The 16,762-nt window shown below is 36.6% G+C and overlaps 1 long non-coding RNA gene across 1 annotated transcript in view; it reads right to left on the minus strand.

The window, feature by feature from the left end:
• Nucleotides 1-16,762, minus strand: part of LOC115234442 — a 121,685-nt gene that overhangs the window by 99,326 nt on the left and 5,597 nt on the right. The window contains exon 2 of the long non-coding RNA XR_003883916.1: nucleotides 13,011-13,178. This is a non-coding gene — a long non-coding RNA (uncharacterized LOC115234442). The remainder of the gene's footprint in view (nucleotides 1-13,010; nucleotides 13,179-16,762) is intronic.

Consider the following 16,762-nt stretch of genomic DNA (forward strand, 5'->3'; position numbering starts at 1 on the left):
ATGCTGTCCGCTTTGAAAGCAAGCGCTTTGATGTACTTTGACATACTCTAGCACGGTATATCACCGCGGCTCGAGTGGCGAGTATCCCGTTTCCTTTAAAAGTCGAGCGACGTTGATGAAGTATGCTGTATGTACATGGCTGCAGGTACGACAGCAGGATTTAACCAATATTTTACGTGATACATCAGATACATTGAAATATACTAGTAGTATTTTGTAAAAACGAAATAACATAATCTGAAAAGTAATTTGTAATTCGCAAAAAGCCGAAATATAAATTAAAGTAAGAAAATAAATATGTTTTACTATGTATAATTTCTTTTTTGTTTTATGTACTCAAGAGTAATACTCTGTAAAAGCACAATGCAGATAAAATAAAACAAAAAAATTATTTTATATACGTGATGAAAATCTCCTTCTCTCTCTCTTCATCTCTCTTTCTACTCCGCAAAATTAATAAAATTTAAAATAGCTTTTTGTCGCATCGTTGCTATCTGTGCAAAGTTTCCATACACTTCGTGTTTCATTAAGGGACACGATATAAACTAAGGATTGCGTGGTCGCTCGTTACGCCGTAAGGATTCAATTAGGAGTCTCAAGAGAGAAGCACGAAAGGCGTTGATCGATGAATTAAATCGCGAGCGGCATCGCGGCCAGCTTAATTCATTGACTTTGGAAACTAGTTGGTGAACTCTTGGAGGTAAATTCGTAGAGTCGCCGAGAATGGTCGATTCGCGGCGATAGATATGCTTCTTCGCCTCTTCCGCGTCGATTTACGGACTAATACACGTTCACGAACAAAGCCGCGGCTTATGAGAATAAAACTTTCTTATTGCCGCGAAATAATAGGTATATAGTACTAGAGATTTCCTTCTTCTTTTTCTGATGCAAGTTGATTTAAAAAGTTCGATTTTATCGGCTTCACACCGTAATAATTTAAATTGGTATTCGTTACACGATTCAATATATATATATATAATGAAATGTGTGTGTATGTGCATTTTCTATGCTAATGATTGATATTCATCAGTTTATCAAAACGTCAAAATGTTCATTCTATGATTGAGGAAAGTATGATGTAACATTTGTCAAATTAGGAACTAATATCGTTATTAAATAATGATGTGATAATGCAGGAACAATTAAATTGATATATATATAAAATTGTATGATTATATTATAGGAATAGAAATATAAAATGTCATTATACTATATCGAAAAGTATTCTTCAATAACACAAAAAAAGACACAACAGTATTATTAGTTTCTTACAAAACTGATAATTGTTTTACAATTTATTGAGCATTACCGCTTGATTGCTCCGACAGGTAATTCAATAAATGCGCGATTGATTATGCAAATATGTTAGCTTATCCTTCATTACTAGCAATTTTAGGCATTATGAAATGGGTGCAACGTTGTGTAAGTAATATAGCATAATGTGTCGTTATAGCTTAAAATATACATATGACGTTGTTGTGTTCTTAATATTTAAAAAATAATTTATTTAATATCTTTTTAAAGAAAAACAGCTTTCATTTTCTCAAAATATTATAATGCTATACGATTTATATTATATTTATATGCTAGTTATTTAGTAAAATAAAAAAATAACCATTAAAATAGGAAAACAAATCGTATTTTTTAAAATGTGAAAGATTTTACATGTCATAATCTTTTATAAACATTTTACAGATTTAAATTAACAATTTTCTCTGCAACTGTGCGTTTCAAAATTAACTGAAAGGGACATTTGCTACAAGAAAATTGATTCTACTGCGTATTACGCGATCAATGCGGTTCACACTCTCTAGAAATTTTGCAATAACCATGAACCTTTATAGAACATCCTAGTATTATCATAACAGAAATTGAGCCAATTTTCGTACATTGTCTGAAGTCTATAGAAAATCTCTGAATATCTCTGCTGTAACGTTCTGTCTCCGCGTTCCGAAAAAAACAGACGGCGTGTATAAAACGTTAAGCCGCATATTCCTATAATTGCTATTAGTTTTAAAACTTTTCCGGAAGAACGCAGCGCGCTCGATTGAACATTCCGGCACATGGCATTGAGCGAAATTCTCTCGGGAAAGAAGAGATCTGTGTTATATGAATTTCACGACGTTGTAACATATCCCTCCCGATCCATGCAAGCTTGAATTCCCCGTTCCCCCGGAGTTTGTATATCGCCCGGTAGTTTGAACCAGTTTTCCTGGAAATCTGGAAGGGTTGTACAGAATGCAAATAAAACGGATGGCACAGGAAGACAAGACAGAACGAATTCGCGAGAGCGCGGCGGGGGGAGGGACGCGCGGATGAGAAAAGCGCTTGGATCTCGACGCGATCCAAGTTTCGTAAACGACGCTACTTAGGCGATAAATTGAGCGCGAAAACTTTTATCCCCGGCCGTCCGGCGACGGCGGCGGCCTCTCGTTTTGTTAACTCCGGGTGACGTGTTGCGAAAAACGGCGCGTCACCGGAACACGCGCCGAGAGATCGAGTTTTAATGATACTCAAACACCTCTGAGCCTCCTCCCCGACGAAGGTATTGTGTCGGATTCGCGTTTTTTAATTTCACTGCGCGGAAACGTCAAGTTATCTCTAGATAGTTGTGCTCTTTGACTTTTATGTTCTCCTAACCTTCCCCGATCGTTGGTTCGGTGCCCTGTAATGAGGTGCTTGCTCGTAACGACGCTATCTCGAGAAAAGCGTCTTTTACGGTCGCGGCCGTACGATTAGAACCGACTAGCAGGCACGTTTCTGCAGCCGCGTCGTCGTGTATTGCAAAGACATTCGCGTCGCCGGAGAGAAAACATCATCCCACTGCGCATTCCCTACATAATTACTAAAATATCTTTCACGGCGTGCGAGCACGTCGCGATATACCTCCCCCGAAATTAACCGTCAAGCAAATGCATCGGCTTAGAAACGATATGAAAGGCATTCATCATCGAGATGTCTTATGCAAAACGGCCTAAACTCTCACGCGCATCTGCGCGTAAATCTCGCAGCCATTAATTAGGCATCTATGTTGCATCAACCCTTGTAATTAGATGCAGTTAATAGTTGGCTGCCGAGCTCGGGGAGCATCTTGGGCTGGAAGTGAAACTCTGGTAATCCCTGGGAAACGCTTGACAATACACGTACGTGCACGCGAATGTTACACGGTACGCATACACGCCTATTGATTTCGCGTCTGTGTGTGTGTACATATACAGGACGGTTCATTTTGTGTACATCTTATTTTCATGGATGAATGTATAAACAAAAATTTTCGATGTATATTTAAATGTAATTTAATAAAACAATACTAGATTATTTATTTTATTCATTAATATATGTATATATTTACATTTATAAATGTAATAAAAATCTACACTGAAAAAGAAAAAAAAAAGAGAGCTAAAGTTAAAAGATAATTATTCTATATTAAACTTTTTTTAATTTTTACAACTTAGAGAAAGAAATATATAGAATATAATAATTATTTATATGGGATGTAAAAATATTTTAAGACTTTATCTAAATGATGTTATAAAAACAACAACCTGTCTCTCTTTCCGTACAGACACTCTGTATATTCTTATATATCGTTACAAATACAAAGACTCAACAAATGCATACATACGTAAAATTCACATTGACACAAATACGAAAGGGATTGTTCAGGCTCAGGCGGAGTTACCTGTCTTCGTACCCCTGATTTGCTTTGCAGACTACAGGCGTCCGTATAATTAAGCTGCTATTTACAGAGCCCTCCCGTTTAGCTGTCCGACAATACTTTTGCCGAAACTGTGTAACTCTGAATCTAACGATGGGATTCCGAAATAGCGGAAATTTTAGTTTGCATTGCACGGGGCAAAGGTTATGTTTATACAAGCTTACAGAGGATACTACGGTAATCTGGGAAAGTGCGTCAGCACTTCCTCAGTATAACCTAACAGAATTAGCCAACAATATTTTGCGTGTCCATAGACATACACATACGAGAACAATATTAATTTCTTTCTAAATATGACAAATTTTTTCCTAAAATTAAGTTAGAAACTTGAAGATTTGTTTGCAAGTTTTAAATTTGTGTAATAGTGTATGTAAAAATGTACAGTTTTGTATCTTATATTATTACGCCTGTATTAACATGACATGTAATCATAAATGTTCGTGATACCAAATAAATCTGTAAAAGTATATCATTTGACAAGAATAAAACGTAGAAGAACAGTCTCTAAAAAATAACTAACAAACGTGATATAACTGTGCTTGTGTATATCTATTCGATAAAAAGCGAGCGCGGTGCATAGTGCAAAATGCATACGTTACAATAACTTATCTGCCCTGAGTTATATCGAGTTACTTGAATGCAACATATATCCGGGTTTGCCGGATAATAATCAAGTAAACCTCTAGGGGATATATACTGCTTAACGATCCCGAAGAACTAACAAACTAGGTAGTGTTATATCTGCATATGTATTTGAGAAATACAACATAACAACGACGATGGTTGTTCAGTGGTAGGATTATGGAAGAGTACCACGTATTCAAAACTTTCGTCGTAGCGTTCCACGTTTCATCGCAAAATCGTTTAATCATTGTAGAGATGCCGACTCTTAGTGAATGAATTTTGCGTTGAAACGTTGAGCTTTTCACTAATAGCGACGACTCCGATATGTTTGCACAATGATACGTCTTATCATTATAAATGAAATTTAAATGTAAAAATTTACTGTTTGTTTAAAACTTAAATTCTCATGCGAAAATATAGATGATTATTTATCATTAATTGATCTGATCAATATCGTTCTCTTTATTTACTAAATTTATATCTCTTGTATCAATTATTGTAAAATTTGTTATTTTTTGCTTCCTCATAGAGGAAGCTTTGTTTTCTATTTTTTTTTTTCAACATTTTTATTAAATAAATTGCACCATCTGCAATATATTTGCATCAATCCATACTCTTACGTTATCTTTATCGCCAATATCACCATAAAACAAAATAATGTGGAAACTTCACATCATTTTAAAATTGAACCCGCAAACTCTTCTCGCACATTGGATGTGACAACATTATTTCTTAAAGTAACTGCTGCTTTCTATAAAGCATTTTATTACCGACCATTTTGTTAGAAGAAAACACGCGCGTAGAAAGCGCAATACTTTTATTACTTCGTAAAGTTCGCAAACTGCACAGCAATTCATTTTAATCTAATTGTTTCATACTTGATCGAGAGTTTCAACACATTTTGATGTGTGTATGCGTGCGCGTGTATGTATAATGTATATCATTAAATAAATAATTTACGAAACTTCTAAAGATATTGAAAAATCTTAATATTTGATACAAATATCGGAGAAAAAAAATGATTTGGAAAAATAAGATTCCGTATTTCTTTTACAGTCGAAATTTTACGTTCTAATCCGTAATTCGTTGTCGGTCATTAATCTTTCGCATCGAAGCCTCTGGTCGATCGTAAACCTTTTTTACGCGACGGTGCTATCGTCCTCGAATTACTTCGTCCCGCTTTTGACACGATTTAACTCGGACCGTTCACCGACAGCAGCACCGTGAAGGAATAACAACAAAAGATCCACTCAACGCCTGCCATGCCGCGTAATCTGGAGGCGGTCCTGATGTATTCACGTCGCTCGCTTCCGAGGTAAACCGTTACACTCGGTAAAACTCTTCTTTTTACTACTGACATAGCGTCGCGAACGTCAAGCCCGGGCTTACGATTATTACGTCCCAGCCTCGAAGCCGTACTTTTTTTCCTCGGAAAACGGTGGAAACCACGGCGACGCCGCACGCGTCCGGATCTTTATTATAAATGCCACAGAATTTATTCCCGCCGCCGTCGTCGGAGCGACGAGAATCTCGCATTAGGGGGAGAGAGAGAGGGGGGGGGGGGAGGGAAAGAAAGAGAAGGGAGGAGGTAAAGGTCACCTCCGCATTGTTTCGACGGAAAGTCGTTTCGTTCCGAGAAAAATGGCAGCGCGAGACGCCGCACTCGTTATTACATAATTCACTAGATAAGGCGACGCGGAGTTTGAGATGATTTGAAAGGATCGTTTGCCGCCTCTTATTGTTAGAGATAGGGTTACGTGCGAGAAGGGGAGGATGCGACGTCGAGTGTACTACTCAGGGCGCAGGGTTATATTCGCGTTGCGCTTTACGCTAATGCGCATCGTTTAACCCCTTCCCTGCAGAGAGAGCATACCGAAGTGCATTCGCAATAGTACCAGGGATTCTAAATTTTTCTTTTCGCACGAAATGAATTTATGTGATGTCGGTTATCTATACAGATTATTGCGATTATCGCGCTACACGCATAAAAAAGGATAATATTATGCAAATATCAATCAAGTTGAATGACGTGAAAAATTGTGATTGTTAAATCTATCTTTTGATGACTGACGAAATAAATTCGATATGTAGAAGGTGATTAATATGTGCATCTTGATCTCTTGCGAGAAAGTATAAAGATTCGAGGATATAAATCTTCGAACATTTTTGAGAAAATTGGCAATTACGTTATCGCCATTAATCCCCTGTCTCTGCTTTCTTATTAAAATATTGTAGTAGCGTCTGTGCAACTAATTACTTTTGCAACATCCGGTAGTCACGAACATCGTGTGTTATAATGCGATGATTAATGGAGATATTATTTATTTCTCGAAACGCGTGGGGAAATATTACGTTGCGTAACATTCGTGTATATTTTAAGAATATATATATATAAGAATTTTCGTAAAAACTACCAATTCTTACCAAATTATCAATTCTTTCTTTTATTTAAATATTGCTCTTGTAAATCGATATAATTTTAGCTTCTTTAGTTTCCTTTATACTGCTAAATATAATTGCAAAATTACAAATTACAATAAAAACTTAAGGTTAAACTGGCAAGAAATGACTACATTATAATGTGCATAACTCACAAGCGTGCAGCAATTGTATTAATCTAAATAACGCGAGAATCATGCGACGTATTTATGGAATGCAAGTTGTTTGCATTCTATGTAAATTATTATATTAGCGCGAAAGTAATCAAGTTGTTCTCTTCCTTTCATGCGCTACATAAGTCTTCTTACGCGGATGTAATTCATTATCTAAATATTTTAAAGTGAATGTATCTTTTTTTTGTATCAGTAGCAAAATATGATATTCTACATTTCTCCACTGCTATTTGATAACATTGCGAAAAATTTTGCGTAAAGATATATTAATATATTTCATTAGAAAAATAATATGTACTCGTCATTCGCGCTTTAAACATGGCAACGTTATTTTTAAAGTCAGAACAAATTCATATACCGTATCATATGCATTACTCACTTTCGTACTTCTCGCATCGTTTATCGTACCCGGGAACAAACACGAGATATTTACAAAGAACTTACGACCAAATAATAATCCCGCCCGCAGCGTACTATCGCGAAATTAACATTGTTTCGCGCGAGCCTTTATCGAAACTGATGAAATAGTTATCAAAGAAATGCGCGGCACATGACGGGGTATCATGCACCTGAACGCATGAAACTTTAATCCGTGCAGCTGCGCAAGAAATAAAACGAGCAACGCGACGAACCGTGCGTCTTCCTAAGCAACGCGAGTGGTTTCAGATCGCGGGTGGATAATGTCGCGGTAATCTGTATTAATTTATAACTTCGCGTAACTGTGTCGGTGCTCCCGGTTTTGCCGCGAGGACTTTATCGGCGCGTTCATTCGTTTTCGCGCTGCGTGAGTTAGCGAGTAGAGAAGGGTGGGAGGGAGGGAGGGAGGGTAGCGTGGAGGGCAACAAGGACTGTACGAACGGAGGGAGGTGGACGAGCAGAGGATGGATTCGTGGCGGCGAGGACGGAGGCCATCTCTCTCGGCCCGTTTTCACAATGGGGAACGCATTTATTCCGCAGCAGCGTTTTTATTATCCCTCGAACGCGAGGGAGGGGGAGAAGGAAGAGAGGAGAGATTCGGATACGACGGAAAACGAGCGGGCGAAACTTTGATAATATCCAGCGGCAAGTTCGTCGACCGTGGTGAAGGCGGCCCGATTCCGCCTCGAGTCTTAATTGAGTACGTCGGTAAGTGAATATGAAATACGTAACATCTTGCCTCGGTGAGCACGTGGCCCAGCGCGAATTACTTTACGGCGGTCACCGTTCAAAGATATATATCTCTCTCTCTACTCGCGGTATTACCGTGTAAAAACCCGAATTAATATTTGAATAATATTTCTACTCTCTACTTTCTTTTGACTCTCTTACTTTTAAATATAAATTGTATAAATTACCTAGTTGATTCTCAACTTATTTGGCGGCAAACTGTGGTAAACTCGAAATTACAACGCAAACCGGATACGTCCGTTATGAGTATGGAAAATGAAACGCGCGAATAACCCGATTAATTCGTGTCGCTATTGTTAGCATAAATTGGCAGTCGTGTTAAAATTGAGAGACCGTCATTCCGTATCGGCCCGATGGATCGTAGCTATCAGCAGTCCATTACGTAATCCGTTTGTATATCTTGCCGAGGTGTTTATCAAAGCGACGAATGTAATTAAATGTATTAAACCGGCTGAGCGTTGCCGGCGTTGCTGTTGCTTAATCAACTGTGGCAAAATTGAATGAAAGTGTAGCGACCGGCTGTTACTGATAGAAAATAAAGCATGTGATGCCAAAAATATTCGAAGAAAATATGTCCATCGATCGCATAAAAAGGTCGGTTGAAAATAATAATCGCGTTCAAAACAATATTTTATCTTCTTTCTCTCTTTGCCCGTGGGGAGATTTATTTTGCATAATTCAGATCACAAACGGTTATCGATGAAACACAGCTTCGCCAACACTTCTTTACAATTGTGTATTTAGCAGTGTTCATTAACTCGATCGTTGCCCGTGTTGCGTATTGAATGGCAGTAAAATTGATTAATAATCGCGTACGATAAGCTTTTCCGTCGGTTGATAAAAGTCTGTTATCAATAATTTCGTACGACTCGCGGGCATCCGATTAACGTGCTCGGATTTACCAAAAATATGGAGGGATGTTGTGCTCGTACCGATAAAAGTATCGATAAATTAATGTTCCGAATTCTACTGTTTAAATGCGTATTGATTTTCATCGATATACATGGCTTATCACCAACTAATACGGCGTGCGCGTAGAAATTATTTTACTTTGCAAATATTAATCCAATAAACAGAACTAATTAATTATATCGTTAATGCTTTCTGAATCGTTGCAAATATAATATGTTGTATATCTCAAGTTGACAAAATAAATTTATTGATATTTTCAATAATCTATTTTTTAATTTTAAATGTGCATATAGAAATTTGTATAGAAATTTATACACAATATTTTATAAATTATTGTATAGGCATTAATCGTTTGATTTAATGCGCGATACACTTTTGACCTGATGATTCATGAAATATAATCTGATTTCAGAATATTTAAATATAAAATTAAAATATGAAAAGATTGTAGAAGAGCAAATGTATCTTCTATAGTTACTCTATCTGCGTGATATAAAACAGGTAAAACGAGAAAATGTGAACAGGACGTGATACGCCTAGACATGTGTCGGTTCATTGGCGATGTCAGATCGCTGGTCCTTTGGAAAGGGATATAAAGAAGAACGATGCGAGAAGGAAGCTATGAAGAAGGATCACCTGCCGCTTATCGTGTAACGAGCTACCTTAAATCTAACATTTTTTTATTTGCTCGCGCTGAAAAGAAGTGCAAGGTGTTTTGCGGAATCGATTCTCTAGAGAGAATTATTTTCGAGATACGCTCTCTCGATCGTATGAAATACGGATGCATCGGCGACGCGCACTTTGCACGTAGATATATCCTTCTCTTTCATAGAGTTATCGGCTGGCGTATATAAACCGTTTTAATCGCCTCTCCTTTCATGCTAGTTTTGTTGGCTTAAGCCGGAGCTTATGCTCTTCGTCCGGCATTGTTTTCCCACTTACTGGTTCCCCAAAGCGAAGGAACTCACGCAAAATTAACATCTCGCCGGCGCCATCGTTTGTGGCTCTTTCGACGGAGACTCGATCGAACGGCCCAGATTATCCTTTATAGTATCAAATGCAATGCAATTTAAGTATTTACTTACCATTCGTCAAAATTCTCCGCAAACAGTTTATCGAAATAGGATATGGTTAAAAAATCTTGGTTAACAATCTGTTATTGATATTATGCAAGATGTAACTTTCAATGTCATTGATGATACTGTAAATGCATAAGTTTAGTTAATACAGAGTGGGATGCCAGATAATGAACCATGATGTTTGATGAGAAATGTGGAAAAAATTATCAAATATTATTTTATCAAACAATAATACTGATGATTACAAATAAACAGTAAATCTGACGTAAATTACATATCATATCAATCAGGTACACTGTTGACACTGAATGAACATCATTTAATGAGACGTGCTCTGAATATATTAATCACTTCATTTTCAATTATATTCTATCAAATCTGTATCTGTTCTGTATTTCTATCAATATTAATTATGGATATGTATTAATAAATAACGAGGGAAATATTGATAATATTCGATCCTAATCATTCGATAGATTTTTGAAAAACATATTATTACGTAAAATAATAAATTACGAAATTTATGAGACATGGATATAACAACAAATATTTCGCGTTATAACGTTACAGTGAAATAGCGAAGTAAAGCTCAGATTACAAAATAATGGCGGTGAAGTTCTGGATGGACGATCACGGTGAAACTAAAATGAAGATGGATATACGGGAAATAGCACGGTAACGTCCTAGAATGGAATAGTTCATCCAGCCCAGATGGATCATTAATTCATCATATAAAGCCGGATTAATTAATAAAAATTACTTGAAAGTAATTCCAGCTCAACAAAACGAACAGCCAGAAAAGCGGTGCGTAAACGACTTTAGCTACGGATTTAAATAAATCCGCAACACTTTATTTGAAATATGAAAGATGAATACAACACACACACACACACACACACATATATATATATATATACTTGTGTTTCTAGCGAATAAAGTCTACATTCCTAACTCTGTTACAAGTCAAACAAAAATAGGTGGTCAAAAATAAATTTTTATACATGTTATTTTTGTGTTTTTATAATTTTAATAATTTTAAATATATGACACGCGTGACATGTCATCTAGAATCTATTTAGATTGTTGATATAAATATCCAAATTACGTGTAGATTCTAATTAGCACAGCCATCATGACGGAGACCTAACCGAAATATAGACCTATCTGACACTTTCGAGCATGCAAATTGCGTGCTCAAAGCGATCTTTGCGGTGATGATTAATTTTCGTTCGTAAATTGTTTCGAACACTTGCCGGGGTGATTAAGTTATGGCTACATTACTTGGAAGTGGATCGTGACGAAGAGTAATGACGTATTCGTCGCGTGCGAGCACGGAGGAAAATGCGGTCACATTCTAAATTCATATTGTTTCGTAGGAAAGTACAAGTTATGATAAAGGGTGACATGTATTAACGACGAATCGAATAACGTTCCAAAGTTCTCGGAGTAAATAGCTTATAGACGCCCCCCCCTCCGCTATGCATATCTATTTATATTCATATCTGTTCGTATCTACAGACCTATATATTTGCGCAGGCGGCGGTTAAGCCGCTCAGATAGAGTCAAGCCAATTGCATAATCCACGGTAAGGTAGAACTTCCCAAGTGCGCAGTTATTATCATTTCTAACAGCCATATCGACCGTTTTCGCAAGGGAGATTAGCCATTACTGCACGATCGGATCGCGAAAGCAGCGCGTAGTAACACGGCTTACTTACTTATCATCGATTGAACAATCCGTAGCTATGATCAAAGGCGCGGTTATTACAATAGGAAATGAAACGAGTGGCACCGACTTTCATAGTAACTGCGTTACTACAACTCTTTGTGAGAACCGCGTTCATCCACGTGCATCCAGCAAAAGAGACTAATTAATATTTTTCCGATACGTAAGACTGCGGAGAATAATAGGAATACTAACTGATGCGTGCATATTTTTTTTTCTTTCGATAGTGAATTAGCTTTTTTCTTTGCATCCTGTGCCATTACAGAGCGATGATTTTATCAGATTGAAAATTTTCTTTTGCGATATTTCTCTCCAATTTCATTTGAAAAGGATAATTCATATAATTTTCACAATATAATGTAAAAAGGAATTAATGTAAATAAAGATAATGAACAAAAAATTTTATAATATATATATGTGCATTATGTGCTTCGTCGTACATATTTAGCAAAACGAAATTTTTTATGTGCCTATAAACTAATTATTTCGAGATCTCTTTAAAAACGATGTTTCATTATTTTAAATAAACCGCGTTATATACGATCGAATAGATCTAATTAACTTTTATCTGCAACGTTAAATCGCGTATGTCAGCTGTAAACTTGTGTTTATCCTCCAAGGGCTAATACGCAACAGTACACATTACATATTTCCCGACGCGTCAGATAACGTAGACTTATATACGCGTGAGCAATGTATTACGATATTATCGCCCCTGCATCGTAGGGAATGCATCCCTATATTCTATAATAGCTGTATTTTACGGAGTTTGTATGCATAGCGTATAGAAGAAGCGATGCTGCGTTTTACGTGAACAGAATAACGCTTGAATTACGTTGTACTTTCCTTTCCGAAAGAAATCCGCATGCATTCTCTCTCGCGTACGAATCGTATACGTGGTGTACGCGTCGACTTTTCCGACGCGGCTTCCCAAGGAAACAATGATCTTTATCCTATTCCTCGATCCATCGAAAAATCCTACGTCACATCGATATACATCTCTTTCCTCAATGCCTTGACAGTACGCGGCTGCTGCCAATGTCATTCGTTCGCGTCATTTGTATCTGGTTTGTGCGCGAAAATTGGCGCGCCATGATGGTGCCGGCTCAGAAGGCCGTAATCCGTGGACTATGCATGCAGCATGCATAGATACAACGGAACCAAACTTACCTAACAACTGTTGTGACTGCAACCGCACGTGTATAAACAGCGATGCGACTACCTTCCGTGCGCAACTGCGGAGATACTTCCGACCTCTCATTTTCCTCCTCGCGACGCCAATTACGCCACGCCGAATCCGCCGCTTTCTGTTTCGTCGTATCTCCTGCCGCTATCATCCTATAAACAGAATATGTATCACTCGAGGCATGGCCAATTATGAAGTGCGCGCAGATGCGCGATATGTGCTTCCTACGTATATAATTGGGCGACGTAACCGTCTTGATGCAGTTCCTCTGAATCATACTTTTTCGGTTCTATCTCATAAACGCGACATAAAGACTCATTTAAACAGTTGGAAAATTTATATTTTCTTGTAAAAAAATACGCCGCTTTAAATTTTCGTGTCGAATATTTAACACATTCATGTGTCAATTTAACACATTGCTGTTGTGTTAATTATATTCACATAATAAATTATTAAAACCATTAAAAAAAGGTATAAAAATAATACAATGTGCACATATTTTTAATTTTACACAACAGATATGTTCCGCACTATTAGTGACAGGATTTATCTGTTAAAAATAATGAAAAATATGTTGATTTTATATAAAATTTATTTCAAATTATATGAAGTTTGTATTTATTTTGTATTGAAATGTATTATTATTTAACATATCCATATTATATTGAATTAACAAAAATTTGTATGGATCATTTGCGATATATATTAAATTTAATACGAACTTTCCAACTGTGTGTGTATTATTTCGAAATATTAAGTCATCAAGATCCAAATAATAATTCGGATAATCGATATGTTTCGTACCGTTACATATAATAATGTACATACGCACACACATTTAGAATATTTTTAATCAAATTAATATAAAAGTATAAAACAATATACGAGACACAGATCTTTACATTACTTAAACATTACGTTAACAATAAAAATTAATGTTGGTCAAATGAATTCTCGCTTCCTCTTTCGCTGTTCGTACGCACGTTTACGCGGATAAAATTTGTGTAGACATTTATATGAAATCACAAATAGTTGACTATGAAATAAAATAGCGTGTACTATTGTGTGTACGATGTTGCAGATTAACCGTAAAATCTTTGTATAGTAGACCCCTGTGTATAATACTGATGCATTTATATATTTACTTGACTGGCGAGGAGAAATATGGCACCGCAGGGAGAAGGTAGCGTGATTATTTGAATATCCCCAAAAATTTATACACCTCATTACACCGCATAATGATACTTGGCGTCTTATAATCGAGAAGTTAATTATTCTCCGTCTTCTATTTCGTCGCCAATAAACGGAATTCCTATATGAAGTAGATCGAATCTCGTATCACTGATATTGGAAGATTGCCCGATGATTTTATCGGCGAACCAATACGTATATATATCACCTTCGGGCAATCGATTCGCATCGTATCCCCTTTATATCCGTGGACGATTGCCGATATAACTCTGTCGAATCAACCCGGACCTGCATGACTGCACGACCGTACGCGAGAGCACGCGTGTTTACACATATCATACCCTTTCCGTTCGGACATGCTGCGCCTGTATACGGTAAAACCGCGATCCCGCAATAGGACCGGGTATATGAAGTAGATCGAATCTCGTATCACTGATATTGGAAGATTGCCCGATGATTTTATCGGCGCGAACCAATACGTATATATATCACCTTCGGCCAATCGATTCGCATCGTATCCCCTTTATATCCGTGGACGATTGCCGATATAACTCTGTCGAATCAACCCGGACCTGCATGACTGCACGACCGTACGCGAGAGCACGCGTGTTTACACATATCATACCCTTTCCGTTCGGACATGCTGCGCCTGTATACGGTAAAACCGCGATCCCGCAATAGGACCGGGCCAAAGCGATATAATGGGAATACTTCTCCCGGGTGCATTCTGCCTTTTGTACATTAAACAAGTGCGCGCTCGTGTACAGGGAGAGACACGGGGGGGGGGAGGAGGGAGAGGTGGAAGGGTAACCGGTGGACGGAGGGTGCAGAATACTGCACAGGCGAGCACACCCCGTGTTCGGGATTTGATTTACACACAGCGCGGGCCGTGTCGCTTTTACGTGGCACCGAGGTCGTTCCGGCAAAACTGCGCTTACTGATCCGAGGGAGTTGGAGCGTATGCGCGTAGTAAACTTCGTCGACGCCGTCGTACACGGGGAGTAGTGTTGCTCGCAACACTATAATCTACGTCTCCGACTTTCGTACAATATTTGGCCAATAACGATTGTGATGCGCTTGTACTCGCGATGGTTATAGATTTTGCGGCAAGAATTCACCGACATGTCCTTAAAAGCGATAGACTCTGTCTACTTTAATATCGCGGCAAGTATAAAGATTTCTAATCGCGAGGAATTGCGCGATTTTGGAAGATGATCTGATATATTTTTCGTCTTTGTAATTTTATATACATTTATACTCATAAATAACATTGTATATTGATAATTTTATATATAGATGGCTATATGTTTTTTAATATGTTCGCAAAATTATTAAAAGATGATCTATACATTATTCCGAGAATTGAATTACGTCGAGATATTATTTCAGAATGAAATATATCCAATTGGCTATGCAACAAATTTTAGATAATATATATTTTTGCTGATAATATATATATATTATATATTATAAATTATAATGACAATATGTAAATATCCAAATTAATCGACATCATATAATAAATAATAAATGTATTGCCTTTGTGCAAGAGAAAGAAGCAACTTGCTGTTATATATTTACTTCGCCTTACGCTGTATTTTTTTCAGAGTTGGCAAGCATACGTTACCACGCTTCTGCTCAAGCATTGTGTAAGGAATATGATTTATACAGTGCCTGTGTCGCTTTTACATGGTTCTGAGGGTCGTTCCGACAATGCTGTCCTTTCTGATTCAGAACGCAGAGCATGCAAATATAAGTTAGAAATAACATAAATAATTATGTAGAAAGTTTAAAAAGAGATTCTCTAGACTTCTATTAAATATAAATTTCTATATACGTGATACGATTCTATTATATTTTATTAATACTGATTTGATAAAATTACAAGTGTTTATTTATTTATTTCATTTTTTTAAATTATATTTTTTGTTCTCTATAAATAATGTTATTTGTTTATATTCATAAATATTATATTTGTTTCTGTTCCATCAATATTATAATTACAAATAAAAGCATATTGTTACATTAAAGGTATTATTGTGAAGCAAATTATTGTACCTTTAATAATGCCAAAATTAGAGTTGAAAAGTGCGGAAATAGAAAGCGTTATCAATATAGAATTATATTAAATACGTTTATACATTAATAATGTGCATAGAATTGAACACATTAGACGAATCTCTGTATTATGAATTGTTATTATCAATATTATTGCAATATTATATCGACTATAAATGAGAAAACAAAATGAAATGCATCATGCTTGCTGTGGGATTTGATATCGCTTTCTAACTGGATTGTGTAATCCAATTCTATTTCTGATAATAATTATGCTGTGATATACATGAAAACTTAACAATGTCTACATATCATGATTCTCATTCAATTACATAATACATAACTGCGAATAATTAATTAATTAATATCAATTAATGAGTAAAACATCCGATTTGCTGCTATTACGAAATTAATATATCTGGTTAAATCATTAAATGCTTATGACAATCGATTCTGCATGAATAAATAACAAATACCTATAATGTTT

This window comes from Formica exsecta, unplaced genomic scaffold (genome assembly GCF_003651465.1).
Source record: "Formica exsecta isolate Colony F162 unplaced genomic scaffold, ASM365146v1 scaffold2, whole genome shotgun sequence".
Lineage (NCBI taxonomy): Eukaryota > Metazoa > Arthropoda > Insecta > Hymenoptera > Formicidae > Formica > Formica exsecta.